This window comes from Peromyscus leucopus, chromosome X, assembly GCF_004664715.2.
Source record: "Peromyscus leucopus breed LL Stock chromosome X, UCI_PerLeu_2.1, whole genome shotgun sequence".
In the NCBI taxonomy this organism is placed as follows: Eukaryota; Metazoa; Chordata; class Mammalia; order Rodentia; family Cricetidae; genus Peromyscus; species Peromyscus leucopus.
The window spans coordinates 10,114,215-10,133,157 of NC_051083.1; the positions used below are offsets into that span (position 1 = coordinate 10,114,215).

Below are 18,943 nucleotides of genomic sequence, written 5' to 3' on the forward strand. Positions count from 1 at the left end.
AAATGTTCTCTAGGTATAGCCAAAGCATCTTTCTTCATATGTATGGATGTTTTGTCTGCATGGATGTCTGTGTGCCACTTGTGTTCCTGGAGCTCATGGAGGCCAGAAGAGGCCACTGGATTCTCTGGAACTGGATTTACGGACAGTTGTGAGCTACCACATGGATGCTGTGAATTGAACCAGGGTCCTCTGGTTTAAAAACAGATACATAGACCAATGGAACAGAATTAAGAGGCCACAATTATTCTACATAGGTGTGGTTAATTCATTTTCAACAAACTCAGTATCTATATGCAGGAAGATTCTGTCTCAAGAAATAAATGCAAGCAAAATTCCCCCTGCCCTCCTACCCTCCCCCAAAGAAATCTGAAAAAATAGTAGATAACCATTCAAACTTGTTATGATGTTTCAGTGGTTTGACAGAGAATGGCCCCCATTAGGCTTATCTGTTTAGTCCCAAATTGGTGGAATTGCTTCAGGAAGATTAAGCAGTTTGACCTTGACAGAGAGGTGTGTCACTAGGAGTGGGTACTGAGGAATCATGATTTTGTCTGCCTCCTATATGCAGATCAAGATGTGAACTCTCAGCTGTTCCAGCCAGTAGGTCTACTGCTTGCTGTCACTCTGCCCCACTATAATGGACTCTTAGTCCTCTAAAACCATAAGCCCAATTGAAAGGTTCTTTTATGGGTTGTCTTGGTCATGGTGTTTTATCACAGCAACAGAAAAGTAATATACATGTCTATTAGTACAGGAGTACACTACTGTGCTCAGATACAGTACATTTATTTGTTCATCTTTGGAGATGGTCTCACTCTGTAGCCTGTGCTTCCCTGGAACTCACTCTGAAGACCAGGGTGGCTGCAGACTCACCACAATCCATTGGGATTACAAGCATGAACTATGACACCTGGTTTAGAATGTTTATTTTTACACACCACTATACACTCATCCCCTTTATTAATTAGAAATTGTTTTAGCTGTGAGTAGCAGAAAAGTTGTCTAAAATGGCTTCAAGCACAAATACACTTTTAGTCAAAGAAAAAGCCCTGAAGTGAGAGGTCTCAGAGTTGGTCTAGCATTTTAATGATGTCCTGAGGTTCAAGTTTTTCTTCTTTTTTGTTGCTATCAGCATGATCCCTTCCATCCTGAAGCCACTGCTGCTTCAGGAGTGGAGCATCTTGCCACTAAAAGCAGGCTTTAGTAAAGGAGTGTGTGTCAGGGACAAGGACAGAATCTCTAGTTAGTGGAAAAATACAGACTCCCCACCACCACACACACACACACACAAGACAGGGAACTAGATCAGCTTACAGTCAGGTTGCCTAGCAACAGGACATTGAGTCAGAGCCCTTGACCCTCTCACCCTATAAACATCCTATACAAACATCCTGTTAGCTTGCCCCACCTTATGCAGATGACAGCTTCTTGCTCCCCCCACCCTGCAGGAACTATTTAAACCCTTGTGGAAGGAAATACAGTTTCACCTTGATCAGAAGCTAGACTTCGTGTATTTTCCATTGTAGCTCCTGTCCCTACATTCCCTCCTTAGGGTGGTCGAGAACCCATGGTAGTCCTGCAGGCGGGGCAGGGGGGAATGATTTTGACATGACAACCAAAAGCCTAGGTCTTAATTCTAATGCTGTGTTTGGAGAAAATATAAGCCTTGCCAAGCTATCATATCATAGGCAAGAAGAAATGTAAAAACTGGCTTATTTGTAGCTATACCAAGAAACATTTGCTATAAGTGTAGTGCAATTAGTACTCACATATTTTAACTAATAAAACCTCTTTCCTAAAATTTGAATTCGAATCACAGTTTATGGTGTTTCTTTTTTCTCTATTTCATTTTCCCCCTTTCCTCACATTTCTTTTGTTTTAAATTCTTGACTGAACTCATGTATCTTATCTTCTGAATATATTGAAAATGATTTCTTTTCATTCAATCAAAACATTCCTGTAGATGTTTGTGATCCCAATGGCATTGCACTTACAAAGTAACTTTGGCAGAACTGAAAATTCTTTGTGCTTTTGGAAACTGCGTGAAAGAATTTCTGCTATATAGTGATGGATCTATGAACAGTATCCTTGAAGGAGCAAATGAGGAGGAGGAAGTGAGGAAGTCAGCCTGTGGCTGACAACTATCAAATAGTTACAACATGCAGAAGCAGTGGGAAGGACTTACAAAAAAGAATAGTACATAATCATCAGCCAAGGGACAAAAGAAAGCTAAGATGTGGTTTCATATTAACTCTTCACTGTTGGTAGTGACCCCATAACTTGAAATTTCCAAATGAAAACAAGAAGAATGAGATTTTGTCTTGAAGGAACATTATTTGGCAGTAAAGGGACATTATATCTCACTAACACTGACATAGTGCAACAAACCCTGTATTCAGACTTCACAGGGAAAGAACTCCATGATAATATCTGCTATCATTCCCAAGAGGCCTAGCCACCATAGATCAGTATTTTCTTGCAGTGAGTGAGCCACATAGGAACTTGGCTTTCCTTGGCAGCTGAGATTGATTGTGAGAATTAAATTAGATATGGCATAAAATGTTTGATGCATTGCCAGTCATAGAGTTGGGACTCAGTAAGTGGTAGTTATTACTCTAAATAGAGGAATATAACGGTAGATAGCTTGAGTGGCATGGTACAGATGCAGATAATGAGGCTCTGATCCCTCCAATAGCTTTTTCAAGGTCTTCCACCTAATTTATACCTGACTTCTCAACTATTCTATTCTCACTGCACTAGCTGCTTACATTATCTATCAGTATTTCATTCTGGGGAGGACACTTCTCAGGCTCTTTTTGATAAGGACAATTGTATCAAGGTGACTATTTCTCCCCCAAATGCAAATATAAATTATTAACCTGCAAAGTGCTTGAATTTGAAAGAATTTTTAAAAAATGTTAAATCTATGGACAAAAACATCATAAGTACCTTTCTTAAAAACTGTCATAGAACCACAGGATCATAGATGATTAGATGTTGGAGATCACTTGTCTTTGCTCCTTCATTGATAAGAGAATAATCAAACAAGTGAGGAACTTTCCAAAATTAGCACATCATGTAGCATTAAAATTTACACTCACTGAGTCCCGGTTCAGTTCAGTTTCGTAAACTGATACTGTGTACAGAAAATGTCAGATATACCACACTACAAATACATATGAAAGCCACAATCTTTTGGGGTGTGTGAGGTCTCACTGTGTAGCCCTTACTAGCCCACAACAAACTATGTAGACAGGCTATCCTCAAACTCACAAATCTGTCTTCTTCTGCCTTTTCTTCAGGAGTGTTGAGATTAAAGCCATGTGCCACCATGCCCAGCTGAAACCCTTTGATAAATTAAAAACATCATTATAAACATTATTTTAATTTAAAACATTTCCCTTTTTTTCAACATGTTAAAGGCAAACCAGTCCAAACCAAACAATAATGAGTGTTAGGGTCCTAGAGAAGTCCCACAAAAGACCGTCATCTAATATACAATCACCAAGAATGTTTTTATTCCATTATGTGGGGGACTGCCATCTCACACAAAGGTAAGTTGGTGAAGACTCTGAGAGGAGCTCACAGACTCCTTCTAAGCATAGTCAAGAGGAGGTCCTAAGGCAGTTAGCTCATTTTGTCTATAATTGTCTTCAGCAAGTGGCAATTATATTACTACATTCTATCTAATTGGCCAGGGCTAGTTACGGGCTGGTCAGAGCTACAGTTTACCATTTGAGGACAGACATGGACAAGTCTCAGGCTTTGTCCTTATTTGGTTATCTGTGGAGGCTGGCTGGCCTAGTATTGCATGTACCAGGCTTCCTCATCCTTCCTGTCAGGGGTGTTTGATTGTCCCTTGTGGCTCTCTCAGAAACTGCTTGTTCAGTATAAGGAAACTGAACTTGAGGCCTGATCTCTGAGAGAAGAGTGAGCAGCCTATTATGGTATCTGCTCAGTCCTCTCAATTAGTAATTAAAATAAATAAGAAAATAAAGTTTTGTTGCAACTATACATAGAATTCAAGTTTACTTAGTTGTGGTTTGCACCTTTGGTATACACAGATTTTATAATGGATATCATCATCAATATATACAACAATATATAAATAAATGAAGACAGTGAAGACAGATTTTTATTTATTCCTTGGCAATAGTAATCTTGATTGGTTTGATGGGTATTCTTTTTTGTTGATTCATTTACATGCATTAAACTTTGATATTTAGATATTTCACTCAGAAGGTTAGCTATCTATTTTCTATTTTTTCTTCATTAGCTTCATTAGCAATAGATCAATATAAACAGACACACTCTATTCTTTGTAACTGACAGATATATGAATATTTTCTAATTGATGGGATCATAATTTTAGATTTTTTAATGTGCATGGGTATTTTGCCTGTATTCATGTATTCACTCTCTTTCTCTTTCTCTTTCTCTCTTTCTCTCTCTCTCTCTCTCTCTCTCTCTCTCTCTCTCTCTCTCTCTCTCTCTCTCTCTCTCTCTGCATGCCACATGCCCATGGATGGCAGATGGGGCTGATGGATCACCTGAAAGTGAAGTTACAGACTGTTGTAAGCCACCACGTGGTTTCTGGGAACAGAACTCATGTTCTCAAGAGGAACAAGTACTCTTAACCACTGAACCAACTCCTCGGTCCCCATTATTTTGGAAGCAGATTTTTCCTATATAGCTCAAGCTGGCCTCAAATTCACAATCCTCCTTCCTTATCCTCCTGAATGTTATAGTTACATCATTATTATCTTATTGATGATCATTTGGATGGTTTCTAATTTTTATAATTATTATGAAATAAATGTTGTACGAAACCTTTATTTAGAAGCCTCTTTGTGCATTTATATAGTGTTTCATTTCTCTTGGATAAACACTGTTAGAGAATTAGTTAGCCTGCCCAGAGAGAAATCACTCCAAGCACTTAGAGATTAGTAAAGGAAACTCTTTTGTAATTTTTGAGATTATAATTTAATTACAATATTTTCCTTTCCCCTTCCTCCCTCCAAACACTCCCATATACACCTTCTTGCTTTTCTTAAAACTCATGGCCTCTTTTCTCACTAATTGTTATATCATGCATATTCCCAAATATAACCTGTTCAGTTCATGTAATGCTACCTGCTTGTAGGTTTTCAGGGCCAACCTTTTGATATTGTATAACCAATTAAGGTAATCTTCCTTAGTGAAAGCGACCTGTCCTGTTCCCAGCTTTCCTATAAGGTTGAGTTGGCCTATAGGGTTGAAGCCTCATATTCTTTCCATTCAGTTTGGTGTGTATATTGGTATCATCCTTGTGTAGAAAAAGCTCTTTAATAATAACAAATGACTGATTCTGGTTAGTGAACAAAGGGGAATCAGTCTAGAACAGAAAACTTGACCACCTTATAGAGGTCTCAGGTTTATTCATTCTGAATACTCTGTTATCCTTAAATATTCATGGGTCCCCAACCCAAGTTACACTTCAAACTATTTAAACAGAGACATAAGACTTAAAGTCTGACTACTTGGACAGTTGGGAGTTACACAGAAAAGATGACAGAATTATTTCCTTTTTTGAGTATCATAAAAGTTATTTAGCAGAAAGTTTCATATGAAAATGTGCATGGCCCAATTCTGCACCAGACTGAAATAGGCCCTTTGGAGAGGGATGAGGACTCTAATGCTCAACAGCCTTTTTTAGACTCTTTCCAAGGCTTCTAACATGATGATGCTGTTTCTTCATTTGACCACCATTCCAATATTATTCTGCTGCCCACTAGTTGCCATCTCCATATACTCATTAATTATAAGATTCATAAAGGAATCAAAGACCCATAGGATTCCTTGTATATGTCTGCCACCATTTAACTTCAATGGTAATTTCTTAGCTATAAATTTCTTCAATTCAGAGGGTTGGCTTTGCTCATTAGTGGGCTCAACATGATGAGACAGAATCTTAAGCAAACCAGTGTTGTTCTTTTTAAATAGTTGTTACTCAGAGTCATCTTGCCCACCTGGCAGAATTATGCTTTACCTGATAAGTGCCCAGGGACTTAATATTAGACGTTAGACGAGGACTTAATGATGGTTGTAACCCTACAGTGCCACCTTCCTTGAGCAGATATAGTCTTTGATATGGGGATGGACCTAATGGCTGCTTGTAAATCAGGGTTGCCTTTTGTTATGGAATAAAACCTAATCTTGGTGAACAAACATTAGCACAAACTTTCATAGCAAACTTTCAATAGGGCCAGATGAGTACATTCCTTCCCTTCCAGTCATACTGGAGGCAGTGCTCCTTTAGCTAAATTCTTCTTAATATTGCCTGGGCAAGTTTATTTGCAAGTACTTTATAGCACAAATTTTACTACTTCAACTTTCTCCTCAATCAATGCCAGAAAGCCTGTAAGCATGGTTAGACACTGCTAAATTGTCCTAAAACATGATTTGGTCAGTTTATAAAACCGCCATTAGTGTATGAGAAAGCTAACTCTTCAAAAATGTGCTGACTCTTGACATTGATTATGAGTTCTTACTTGCTGGGCAATTAACAGTATCTTGTTCTTCTGTTCCTTCATAGTATCTTGTTAACAATGTGTTAGCATAATATCTGCATGTATTTTTTTCCTTCCTATGTTACAGGTAGCATGATACATCTTCCAAATTTTCTGTTTTCTTATAAGAAAGCCAGTCCTGTTTTTCATTTTTAAATTTGTCTTTTTCTCCTGAGAGGTAAAAAATACATACTTTAACTTTTACATATTTTCTGAGGATTAGCTTATTTTTACTCCACCTTGAATTTATTTTTGACATATGTAAATATGGGGAATTAATTGGCACAGTTAGCATAATTATAGAATTATGTTACACAGTAGTAAGCATTCAAGAAACAAGAGCTCAGTTGCTGAAAGATTAAAAACATGGAAAAAAGTAAGATGTAAAACCTTTTCACTTCTCTAAGTCAGAGGGTTTCTATTCATTTATTAAGAAAATAAATACGCCACATTGTTTGAGGATTTGCATGTTTGTATGGTTCTCTAATCTTTATATTCTCTTGTCAGACTTTAATGTTAATTGGTGTTTTAGCATATTTAAAAATTTAATGTCTTCTCTGATTTGTATTGGGTTGTCAATTTCCCTTTGTTCCTTATTTCCTCAAACACAACCTTTTAATTTCAGTTGAAAATTTAATACATGTAAATACACATTTGTTTGCTATTGCATACATGTTACTTTTTTTATTAATAAATATATAAGTAAAAAATAGATTGTTTCTGATGACAATTATCTATGACAATATGTTAGCATGATTTTACCATTCTCTACTTCATATCTGTGTCTCAGAACACACACACACACACACACACACACAGAGAAAAAGAGAAAGAGAGAGGGAGAGAGAGAAAGGAGAAAGAGAGAGATAGACAGACAGACAGACAGACAGACAGAGTTGAGATTCTCTCCAGTTTTTGATGCAGACTATGATTAAATTTCATGGTATGATACACCAGCAAATATTTAAACAGAAACAATATTTTTTTGCTACTGTGCTTGGGAAAATGAAAAATAAATCTCAAGAAAGGAAGATATTGACTTTAAGGAATAGTAAAGATAGATCATACTTACGCAAAAGAGATTTTGGTGGACTGTGTATTTTTATAACTGCAAAACTCTTTTCTTCCACCTGAAAAAAATATGCAAAATAAGCACACATGATGGATGTAACATATATTACAAAGTCTGTCACATAGTGCACATAGTGCATGCTCTGTGTGTGTATAAAAAGCCCTAAGTGGTAGCCAGGCTATGCCATTTTGTAAACTCTTTTATTTTGGTTGAGCTGTAACATTGATCAAAACCACAGTAAGTTGGTCCCCAGAACTGAATAACATATTTTTCTGGATTAATGCCCTCCCAGTCTTCACAGTGGATTCAGAGATAGCTTGACTATAAACATGTACTATGGGCTATCCATCAACCATTTTGCATATAACATCCACCTTCCTCTCAAATCTGGAAGAATGTGCCCTCCAACTCTGCCACATGGTCCTGAACTCTTTTCAATGTCATTACCATGCTTCTGTATCTGACTATGGTTTTACTACAATAACTCTTATCAAAATCCTCTTACCCCAAAGGACATTCTGTTTCAGTGTCCCCCTTGAACCTTAAGCCTGAAACCTCTCAGTAAGTTGGACCCTTAGCATCAATCACAATCATATTAATAATATGTTTACAGAAAGTCAGTATTATAAAAGGTAATGGGATAAAAACTGGAAACAGTTTTAAAAGTAGCCAAAAACATATATGAAAAATATGAAATAGTAACAGGGAAATAAGGAAAGATTAAAAGAATCCCCAAATTTAAAAAAAAAGTCTTCTAGAGAGATGAGGGTATTTTGGATTGAAAATAGCACTTAATGTTTTTGCATATCACTGTCATAATTGTGAGAATGAGAAAGAAATTTCTGATGCATGTTAAAAACAATTTAATCCTAACTATATGACAGAAAGTCTTTATGCTTATCTAAAGCATTACATATAAAAATGTTTATATAGCATTTATATATTAGGGGAAATCAGATATCACAAACATATCAATGAGAGATAAAGAAAATTATTTCATACATATATATATTTATATTCAATAGTATCACATCCCAATATACAATTTATATAACCAAGTTTCTTACATATAAACCAAATATTAAGAATAGTTATATCTGTAGTTTAAGATTAAAATTTCTCATGCTCTAATCATATATATTATATTAAATTTGCATTCCCACCAGAAATGTGCACCATTTTATTTATTAAAATTTTCTCCAGAAGACTGATACCAGTAAAAACAGCAGAGGCAGCAAGGCACTCTAAAATTCTGACTCTCCAAACAACCACAATAACGTTTCTAGCTCACTAAAACTGTCAGAAGTTTTTCAGAATATTGGAAACTAAAAGAAAGTTCACAGTAACCCAGAAACTATTTAGGAAAAAAAATGTCTGACTTTTGGTGAACACTGATCTTTGTGTGTTTTAATTGATTTTATCCTTGGTCTTCCCACCAGTGATAGCCTTAGAAACACTAGTCCACATTCACTGTGTCAGTAAAGAAGACGTAGAGTGAATTCTATTTGCAAACTGCCCTTAGTCTAGCAAAGAGTTCATTGAAAGAGCCTCTTAAAAGCTGTGGTAGTATGAATGTAATTGGTCCCCATAATCTCACAGGGACTAGCACTATTAGGAGGTGTAGCTTTGTTGGAGTGGGTATGGCTTTATTTGAGGAAGTGTGTCACTATGGGGTCTGACTTTTGATGTTTCCTATGCTCCGGATACTGATCAGTGTTTTGCTGGGGATGTCTTTCTGTATGCTGTGGATGTGTTGCTCTGATTGGTTAATAAATAAAGTGCTGATTGGCCAATAGCCAGGCAGGAAGTATAGGTGGGACAAAAAGAAAGGGAGAATTCTGGGAACAGGAGATCTGAGGCAGGAGACACTGCCAGCCGCCACCATGAGAAGCAAGATGGGAAGGCAGAATTGGGAAAAGGTACCAAGCCATGTGGCTAAACCTAAATAAGAATTATGGGTTAATTTAAGTGTTAAGAGCTAGTCAGTAATAGGCTTGAGCAAATGGCCATACAGTTCATAAATAATATAAGCCTCTGTGTGTTTACTTGGGTCCAAGTGGCTGCAGGACTGGCAGGTGAGATAGATTTGTCCTGACCACCAGCAGGCTGGGACACAGGAAAACTCCAGCTACAGTGTTTCAATCAACTTCCTCTTTCCTACAAGCCAAGATGTAGCCAGCACCACATCTGCCTGCATGCCACCATACTCCCTGCCATGATGATAATCGACTGAACCTCCTCTGAAACTGTAAACAAGCCACCCCAATTAAATGTTTTCTTTATTAGAGTTGCTGTGGTCATGGTGTATCTTCACAGCAATAGAAACCCAAACTAAGTCAAAAGACTTGTTTTAATTTTGCTTTACTGGAACTAGGAGGTAATTTGTGAAAAATATTTACAGATATATACACCTCCCCATTCTATGGTAAAGGATAATAGCTTGATCAAACAACAAAGAAAAAACCATGGAAATAAAGTTAGGGAGTAATATGTCTTTGGAAATATGCAACAATCTCCAATGTATTCCTGGAATTTTAGAAAGTCCCATGTGTGTTTTGTACATGATCAGGGAAGACTGGAGAAAGCTGTTTGACCTTGAGCTATTGTGCAAGCAAATGTGAAGTGAAGGTTAAGGCCAGGGTTTTAATTTCCTGGCTTTGTTAAGGTAAGCATTCCTGGCCTTCTTAGAACCTATGTGGGAATGGTGGAATCCTTTTTGGTTCTAGATGTTGGCAAAATATCTCTTCAATAACAAACTGCCGATTGTGCTAATGAAACAAACTTCAATAGTCACACATGATAAAACAATACAGATGCTAGAAAATTACTTCATATAATACCTCAATAAATAACCGCAAAGAAAATCTTGGAGAAGGGGAAAAATACCATTTCCAGATTCTATATTCAGCAATTAATACATTCAGCATTTTTCAATTGATCTTTGATTTTATGCATATGAGTGTCTTACCTACATGAGTGTATGTGTACTACATTTGTTCCTGGACACACCAGATACCCTGGAACTGGAGTTACAGATGGTTGTAAGACATCACATAGGTGCTGTGAACTGAAGCTCTGCTCTCTGAAGAGTGACAAATGCTCCTAACTTGTGAGTGATCTCTCCAGCCCCTAAAATGTCAAGTTTTCATCAATCAAAAAGAACTATGCAAATAAAAGCAAGAAAAGCTCCAAGGAAGGAGAAAGTATAAGCAAATACAGAGAAAGAAAAGCAGTAGGGAAAACTGACTGATGAAATTTAGTTCTTTGGAAAGATGGACAAAATTAATAATCCTTAGCTAGACTGATTAAGAAAAAAAGACATAAATTATGAAAATTTAGGATAAAAGTGGCTATATTATGACTGGTACTACAGAAATGAAAAGGGTTATAATAGATATTAATAAATCAGATACTTTGGGTAAGATGAACAGATATCTAGAAATACACAAAGTATTATAAGGGTGAAAAGATGTTATCTGTTCATAGTTAAGATCTTTGTAACAAAAGAAAGATTAATAAGAAAAATGCATGAAATGTTATTTGATATAAATTATAAGTGACATAAGGGGTCTTTAGAAAAAAATCTCAAACAAGGCATGGTGAAAGAAACCTGGAGTCCCAGAATTTGAGGTTCCAGGGTGGTAGGAACAAAAGTTTAAGGCCGATCTTAGCTCCATAGCAAGACTGCCTCAACAAAACAAAACAAACAACAACCAAACCAAAATAATTTAGATTAGCAGTAAAGACCCAAAGAAACAGGGAAATCTGGGTTTTATGAAGAGAGGATATTGCAGAAGTCTGACTGGAAGACAAAAGGTATATTCTAATTATAACAAATGTGGGAATTGAGTAAGGTTTCTTTTCTATACCCTTATGTCTTCAAAGGTAAGGCCATTTCTTTCTCTTTAGTTCCAGGGGAACACTTTTGCAATGATGATTTTATAACCAATTCTGGAGAAGTAAAGCTTCAAGAGAACAGTATCAAACTATATTCAGCAGCATATCATAAGCATTATATACAATTATGAGGAATTTATCCCAGGAATGCAAAATTGGGTATAAAAAGGCATGAGGAATCTCAGTGGATGAAGAACAAAGTCCAACATATATAAATAGTTTTAAAAAAGACACTTCATAGCCGGGCGGTGGTGGCACACGCCTGTAATCCCAGAACTCGGGAGCAGAGGCAGGTGGATCTCTGTGAGTTCGAGGCCAGCCTGGTCTATAGAGCTAGTCCAGGACAAGCTCCAAAGCTACAGAGAAACCCTGTCTTGAACTCCCCCCCCAAAAAAAACACACTTCACAAAGAATATAAGGAAAATTAATAAATGGTGTCTGTGAAAATACCCTCATAATTAACATAATACTATAAAAGCCCAATGCAAATAAAAGCAACAACAAAGTTGCTACTAGAGCTAATAAATAAATTCAGTAGTATTTCAGGATGCAAAATCAATATAGAGAAGCCAGTTGTATTTCTACAAACAGTGAACAACCAGAAAGTGAAAACAGGACAACAATCCAATTCCTAACAGCAACAAGAAATATAAACTACTTAAAAACAAATTTAGGCTTGGGGAGATGGCTCAGCAGGTGCTGTTCTCAAGCACTCAACAGTACTTGCTGTTCTTACAGGGGACGTGGGTTCAGTTTTCAGCACCCACACGGCAGATCACAATCATCCAAAACTCCAGGAGTTCCAATGACTTCTTTTTTCTTCTTCAGGCACCAGGTATGCACATGGTGCACATACATTGATGCAAGCAAAACACTCCCACACATATAATAATAATAATAATAGCAATGTAAAAATTCTTCAAGGAATAATTTTACCTAGTACATGTAAGACTTGGATGCTTACAACTTTGAAGCATTGTCAAAAGATTCTGAGAGTGGCCTGAATTAATGAAAAGCCATCTTGTTGATCATGGACTAAAAGATAGTATCATTAAGATGGCAGTAGTCTTCAAAATGATGTAAAGAAAACATACCATCCCACTCAAAATATTCCAATTGCATTCTTTTAGTGCAGAAAAATAGACAAATCATTCAAAACATTATATTGAAATGTAAGATACCCAGCCAAAATATTATTTTAAAAACATGTACAAAAAGGCTCACACTTCCCAATTTTAATTTTTACTACACAGCTCAGTAATCAAAATAATGGCACACTGAAATAAGGACAGAAAAGTGGCACAAAAACTGATGATAGAACCAAACTGAGAATAGAATTATCTGACATAAACCCATAAATTCTGGACAATTAATTTTTGTCAATGTGTCACTGTTATTTAATAAGGAAATAACAATGCCATCAATAAATGAAAATGAGACAACTGAGTATTCACATGTCAAGGAATGAAGTCAGATCCCCAGGCCACATAATATGTAAATGTTAACTCAAAAGGGATGGAAGTTGAGCAGGCCATTCAGTGGTAGGTTGCTTTACTAGAGAGGATGCAAGCAGTCCCTGATTCAACCCCCAGGACCCAGAACCCTGCACACATGACAGGCATAGCAAATGTCCAGCTATAAGAGCTAAAAACCCCACAGCAACTAAAATAAAACAACTGCAAATCTTCTGAAGTTGGATTAGTCAATGGTTTCTTAAATATTACATCAAAGGGACAGAAATCAAAAGAAATAGAAAAACTGAACTTCATCAAAATAAAAATAAATTTTGTGCATCAAAAGATACTATTAAAAAACTGAAAAAAAATTGCTCACAAAATGAGTGGAAATCTACAAGCTGTACATCTGACCTGGATTAAAATGCAAATAAAGAGCTCTCATAACTCAACAATAGAAAAACCAGCCCAACACTGAATGCCAACAAAGGGCCTGAATAAATGTTCTCCTAAGAAGTTATAAAAATACCCAATACATATATAAAAAGTTTGTGCAATGTTAATTGCTGTTTAGAAGTGGTCAGTTACAAGTACTGGGTCTACTAAGGCCTTACCACCCTACACACTTAGTGGGGTCAGACCTGGTTAGTACTTGGATGGGAAACAACCTGTGATATCAGATGCTGTAACTTTAAAAAACCATTGCAACCAACATAAGATAATACATGCACCCTAAGAGGTCTGTACCAACAACAGAGTGAAAACAAATGTAAGGAATTGGAGAAGAGACTCCATTGTTTTGGTAATGGGATATAAATTTATGTATCCACTGGGAACAGTTTGGTAGCTCTGTAAAAATGTGGACATAGACTCACCATACGACTCAATGATTATATTCTTGTACTGTATTAGTTTGCTTAAGCTGTCATAGTATCACCTGAGTGGCTTAAACAACAGAAACACATTTTTTTAGTTTTGAAGGTTGGAATTTTGACATCCATACGCCCAATGTGATTGGTTTTCCCTGATTCTTTTCTCCCTGACTTGGAGGTGGCCACTTTCTCATATTTCCTCTTCTGCAGTTTTCATTGTGCATCCAGGTCTGGTATTTCACCTCTCTGTAGAAGAGCAACACTCAAGTTGGATAGAACCCTGTCCCTAAGACCTTAATTTCTTCATTAAAACTCCTACTTTCACATCCAGAAACATTCTGGGTATGCTGGTGCTTAGGACCTTAAGTTTTGGATTTGTTGAGACAGTTTCACTTACTAACATATGCTATAATGTCTCCTTCATTCTTTCCCTTTCTTATCGCCAGAGAATAGTCATAGTGAAATTCTTAAAAAAGATCCCCCTACAGCAATGAACTGGAACTTTGAAGGTCACATAAATGAAGGACTAAGTCTTATTTTATTCTGTGTATGAATAATTGTGACAAGTCTATCAAGAAAACATCCACCTGTGAGTATAATATTCAGTTATTGATCAAAGCAAAACATGTAATAACCATTTGTGGCAAAAAGGACAGATGCCACATGCCTGTCAGGGTCCAGTTTTTGTTTGCACTTGGAATTTGCTGCAAACATAAGTCATTTTGAATTTGACCAAGGAAGTTTTCAGAATGAAAAGGACAACAATCTATACCTCACACTGTCAAGGTGTTAATGATGGATCACTATTTTTAGGGTATTAACATCGTTCTTGGCTGTTGGTTTTTTTCCCAACTGCATATTCTAGCCTAACTGACTGCCACTAGCTAGAAGGCAGTTCTTTGACTTGAAATTCTTAGTCTTTCCACTCGCAGCATCGTGAACCAACTTCAGTATATCATCTTTTCACTAATCACAAACATCCTGAAGCCCCTCCCAAGAGTTGCCATTAGTTTTAGGAATGTCACATGTCAAAATTCTAATATCTTGGGGCTATTTCAAAGAAGTTAACTGCATAGAAACTTAAGCAGAGCCTAGTAGAATCATCTATAAGCAAGTTCGTCTCTATTCCATATACAGAAACTAAAGAAATGACTTAGAGAGTGTATGAAGATATTAAACAGGATTTCCCAGGGTGGCATCAACTGGGTGGGATCTCCTAGGCTGATGTCTGTTAGTAATTCGTGACTAGAAAATTAATCTGTCAGTCCATTGTGTTCTAATCAAGATTTCAGGGACAGACTATGCTTAACCAAACTTGTAACAGAATAGCACAAAGAATGTGCAAACAGATTTGTTGCTATAAAGCTCCTCCCAAACTAGAGTGGCTACGTGATTTACTATCTGAACTGACAGTTATAAGATTGAAAATGGGAAGTTCTGATAATTAATCTATGACAAGAGATGCAAACCGTGACTGTCCAGGACAAAACAGGACATGTGGTCACTTTACCTATAACTCAGATAACTCACCTCCATGGTCCAGTGAGTCTTCTACCCTATATCAAGGTCCCAGAGAAACCAAACTAGTAATTTATAGTCTTTATGGTGTGCATGAACTTCACACCAAAGAAGAAAGATAGTTCTGACCATAGATGAGTCTACTCTAGTGGAGCTAGCAATAGTAGCACAACATAATAGATTTATTGATAGCAATGATAGTATGTTCCTCAAGCCTGTTTGGATGGGAGTTCTAGCTCTTCCTCTTAAAGGCCATCTTTTTCTACCTACTCAGATTGGACACAAAGCAACTGATCAGACCCCAAATTCTATTCTCATTTTCCTGAAGTGATACCCTAGTTATTTGGACTGCAATATTTTCTATTTCTTCTCAGCCATATCTGCCTCAGCCATATCTGGGTGTATAGCTACAGGCCTTAATTTCCATTTATTATGTAATAAAAAATGAAATTACCTTTTGAAAATAAAACAAATGCAAATCTGTGAGCTTCCCAACTTTGTTATGTACAGATAACAATCTCATGCTGTATTGATGTATACATGATTATATTAAAGCTAGGTATAATTTATAGCTAAAATACACTATTAAATGAGATCAACGAGTTTGTGTGGCAATTCAGGACAGAGTAATCACTGAGAGATTAATTGCAAGTTTGGCTGGTCATCAGTAAAGCAGATAAATGGCAGATGGATAAAGCACTGAAGCTGTGATTGGAGGAAGTAAAGTGTCAGGTCCCGTGACATGCAGACGAGAATGACACTCTTCATCAGAACTTAGTTTAGATGCAGTAAGCAACCTGTAAGCACACGCTTGCTTAGGAGCACACCAACTAAGTAGCAAATGCCAAGCCAAATGCAATTTTGCAAACAGCACATGTAAGCCTTTCTGAGAGCACATCATAAGAATAGAAGAGGGCGTCTTGCCCAAGTAACACCAAGAATATTGAGAACACAAAGGAATGTGCTGATACAGTAAGCTATTCTGCAAATGTGCTCAGAAGAAAGAAAAATGAAAATTGTTTGCTTGGTCAAAAACACTAAAGCTAGAAGCGAAAATACAGGAAGTTTGAACAAATACGACTGTCTGTTTTATCCAAGTAAATCATTTTATGAAGCCAGTTTTGAAAGTCAGTGCTTTTATTCCTTTGGTGCCTGACTTTAAAATGAATATTGGAGGCATGCTTATAACCCTAAAGACTGAAAAGGAAATAAAAGTAAATTTTATAAGGATATCAGTAAAAAATTTACAAGGGTCGAATAAACCAAATTTATTGAATGGTGAAATTAAACAGACACCATGAGAAATAAAACCAACAAAGTCCCTTTAGAAGGCTCTAAATACCTACAATCCTCCCACCGCCACTGAGAAATGCTAAACCAAAAGTCCTCACCCATGTCTGCTATCTTAGCATGTCTGACTTACTATAACAATTCTCCAGGAAACTTGCAACCAACAGAAAGCTAGAAAGTTGAAATTTAGGCAGCAGTATTTGCTCTCTGCTTCATACGGGACATTTTCTCAGTGTACTCATACATGGTGGAAACTGGTGAAGAGGCTCCCTCAAGCCCCTTTGAAAGGGCATTAGCCCCATCATGAGGAGCCTAATCACTTTCCAAAGGCTGCACCTGTAACTAGAGATTGTATAGGAGATCAGGTTTTAATACACATATTCTTGGGGGACAGAGACATTCAGACCACAACACCAGCCTTTTAGGATTTTCCTTCATCTCATGATATCTGTATTCAGGAATGGGCTCAGCCTGTTTCTAATAAAATGCAGCAGTAAAAATCATGCCCCAGTTCTCACACAACAGAAAGGCTATTTTCTCAGCCTCGTGGAAAAAATCCAATGATCTCAAGTGGTTTCAGTCAAATTGGGATTGAATTATGTGGTAATAATAAATATCCCCCAAATCTTAGATGATTCACACATGGAGTTTGTTTCTTTAACACCTAAAGTCTTTTGTGGGTCAAATGAAGCCATATTCCATAAGATGATGAGCCATCAGGAAGCTCCAGTCCTACAGCTCTGCCATGCATGCAGTGCTCTGGGCTCACCACAGAAAGGAAGGGTTGAATAGAAAAATTTCACTGATGGTCAAGTCCAGATGCTCATTACTTCTCATGGTCTGACACCAGCAGAACAGTACATGGCCTCACTATTGTCAAGTAGCTCAGTAGCATACTGGCAGACACTAGAAATATTAAGTAAAAGGTTTCTATGCTGAGCAAGCCATGAAGAATAAGCCAGTAAACAGCATTCCCCCATGGCCTCTGCTTCAGTTCCTGCCTCCGGGTTCTTGCCCTGAGTTTCTGCCCTGATTTACCTCAGTAATAGACTACAAGCTGTAAGACAAAATAAACCCTTTTCTCCCCAATTTGCTTTTGATCTTGCTCTTTATCACAGCAACAGAAAAGAAAACCTAGGGCAGTTTCTATACTTGATCTTTGATAGTAAATTAATTTATTACAAATTATTTGTTTCTATGAAGCCTAGTTTTCTAGCTTTTTCTTTTCCTACGTGTACAAGTCACAGAGACTGTTGGGAACGTGCATAAGGCCTGCACAAATTCAAGCCAGATGGGGTCCCAGCACTTGAGAGTAGCATGTGGATGGAGCTCCTTCCCCTCACTAAGAAACTCCCTGCAATTGATACCTTCTGCAAAGGAAAACTACTGGAGGCTGCATTTTCTCTTCCTCTGAAATGCAGAAACCTAGAGCCCAGCTGGAGAATATCCAGTAACCCATGGAAGGGTTTCAAATGCCATCTCGATTTGTGGGGATATTGTAATATCACATTAGGTCTGGATATGGAGGCACATACTTGACACTTGGATGGCTGAGGCAGGGGGGGTTGTAAATTTGTTGCCACCCTAAGCTACATACCAAGCATTTCTTTCAAAATTATTAGGCTCTGAAAATATCTAGGAAATAATGTTCATGTGTGAGCATCAAAACCAGCTGTTTTGGGTTTGTTGTTGCTGCTTTCTTTTAATAAAGAAACCTCGATGTTCTAAACCTTTTGGCTAACTGAAAGTAGAGGAAACCGTGTCACGTGTGTGGATGCAGCATCAAACCCCATCACTCCATGACAGATCTGGAGAGGCTGAAGCAGGTAGGCTGCAACTGTGAGACCAACCTGATTTGCATTGCAAAACCCTATTGTAAACCAAAGCAAAAGGTTGGGGAAGTGGAGGACTTAAAAAGAAATCTAGAAAACGAACTCCTTTTGGGTCCCATATTGCAAAACTCCACTCAGTGGGTAACTATGGATTAGAAATTAAAGCAAATTGCTTTCTGAATATAAGGCATTTTGGGTTAGCTGTATCTAAATGTGTGATATTCTTTGAGAAACTCTCCTGCCAAATGTATTAGGTAGAAACAATCAGGCAGTAAAGTTCTAAAAAGCTGGTTGGAGGGCTTAATATAAGGAATAACATTTATTTGATGAAGGCTCAGGGAAGCACTTTGAATGCTGGTAACCTGAAAAGCGGTTTGTACACAATGAACTCAGTAAGAAGTGATGTTCACAGATTTACCTGCAAAACCACACACCTTACCCTCTCAAATATTTAACCTGC

At 37.2% G+C, this 18,943-nt stretch overlaps 1 pseudogene; it reads right to left on the reverse strand.

Moving 5' to 3' along the window:
• Positions 1 to 5,691: 5,691 nt before the first annotated feature.
• On the reverse strand, positions 5,692 to 15,379 carry LOC114697620 (annotated as a pseudogene).
• Positions 15,380 to 18,943: the final 3,564 nt, after the last annotated feature.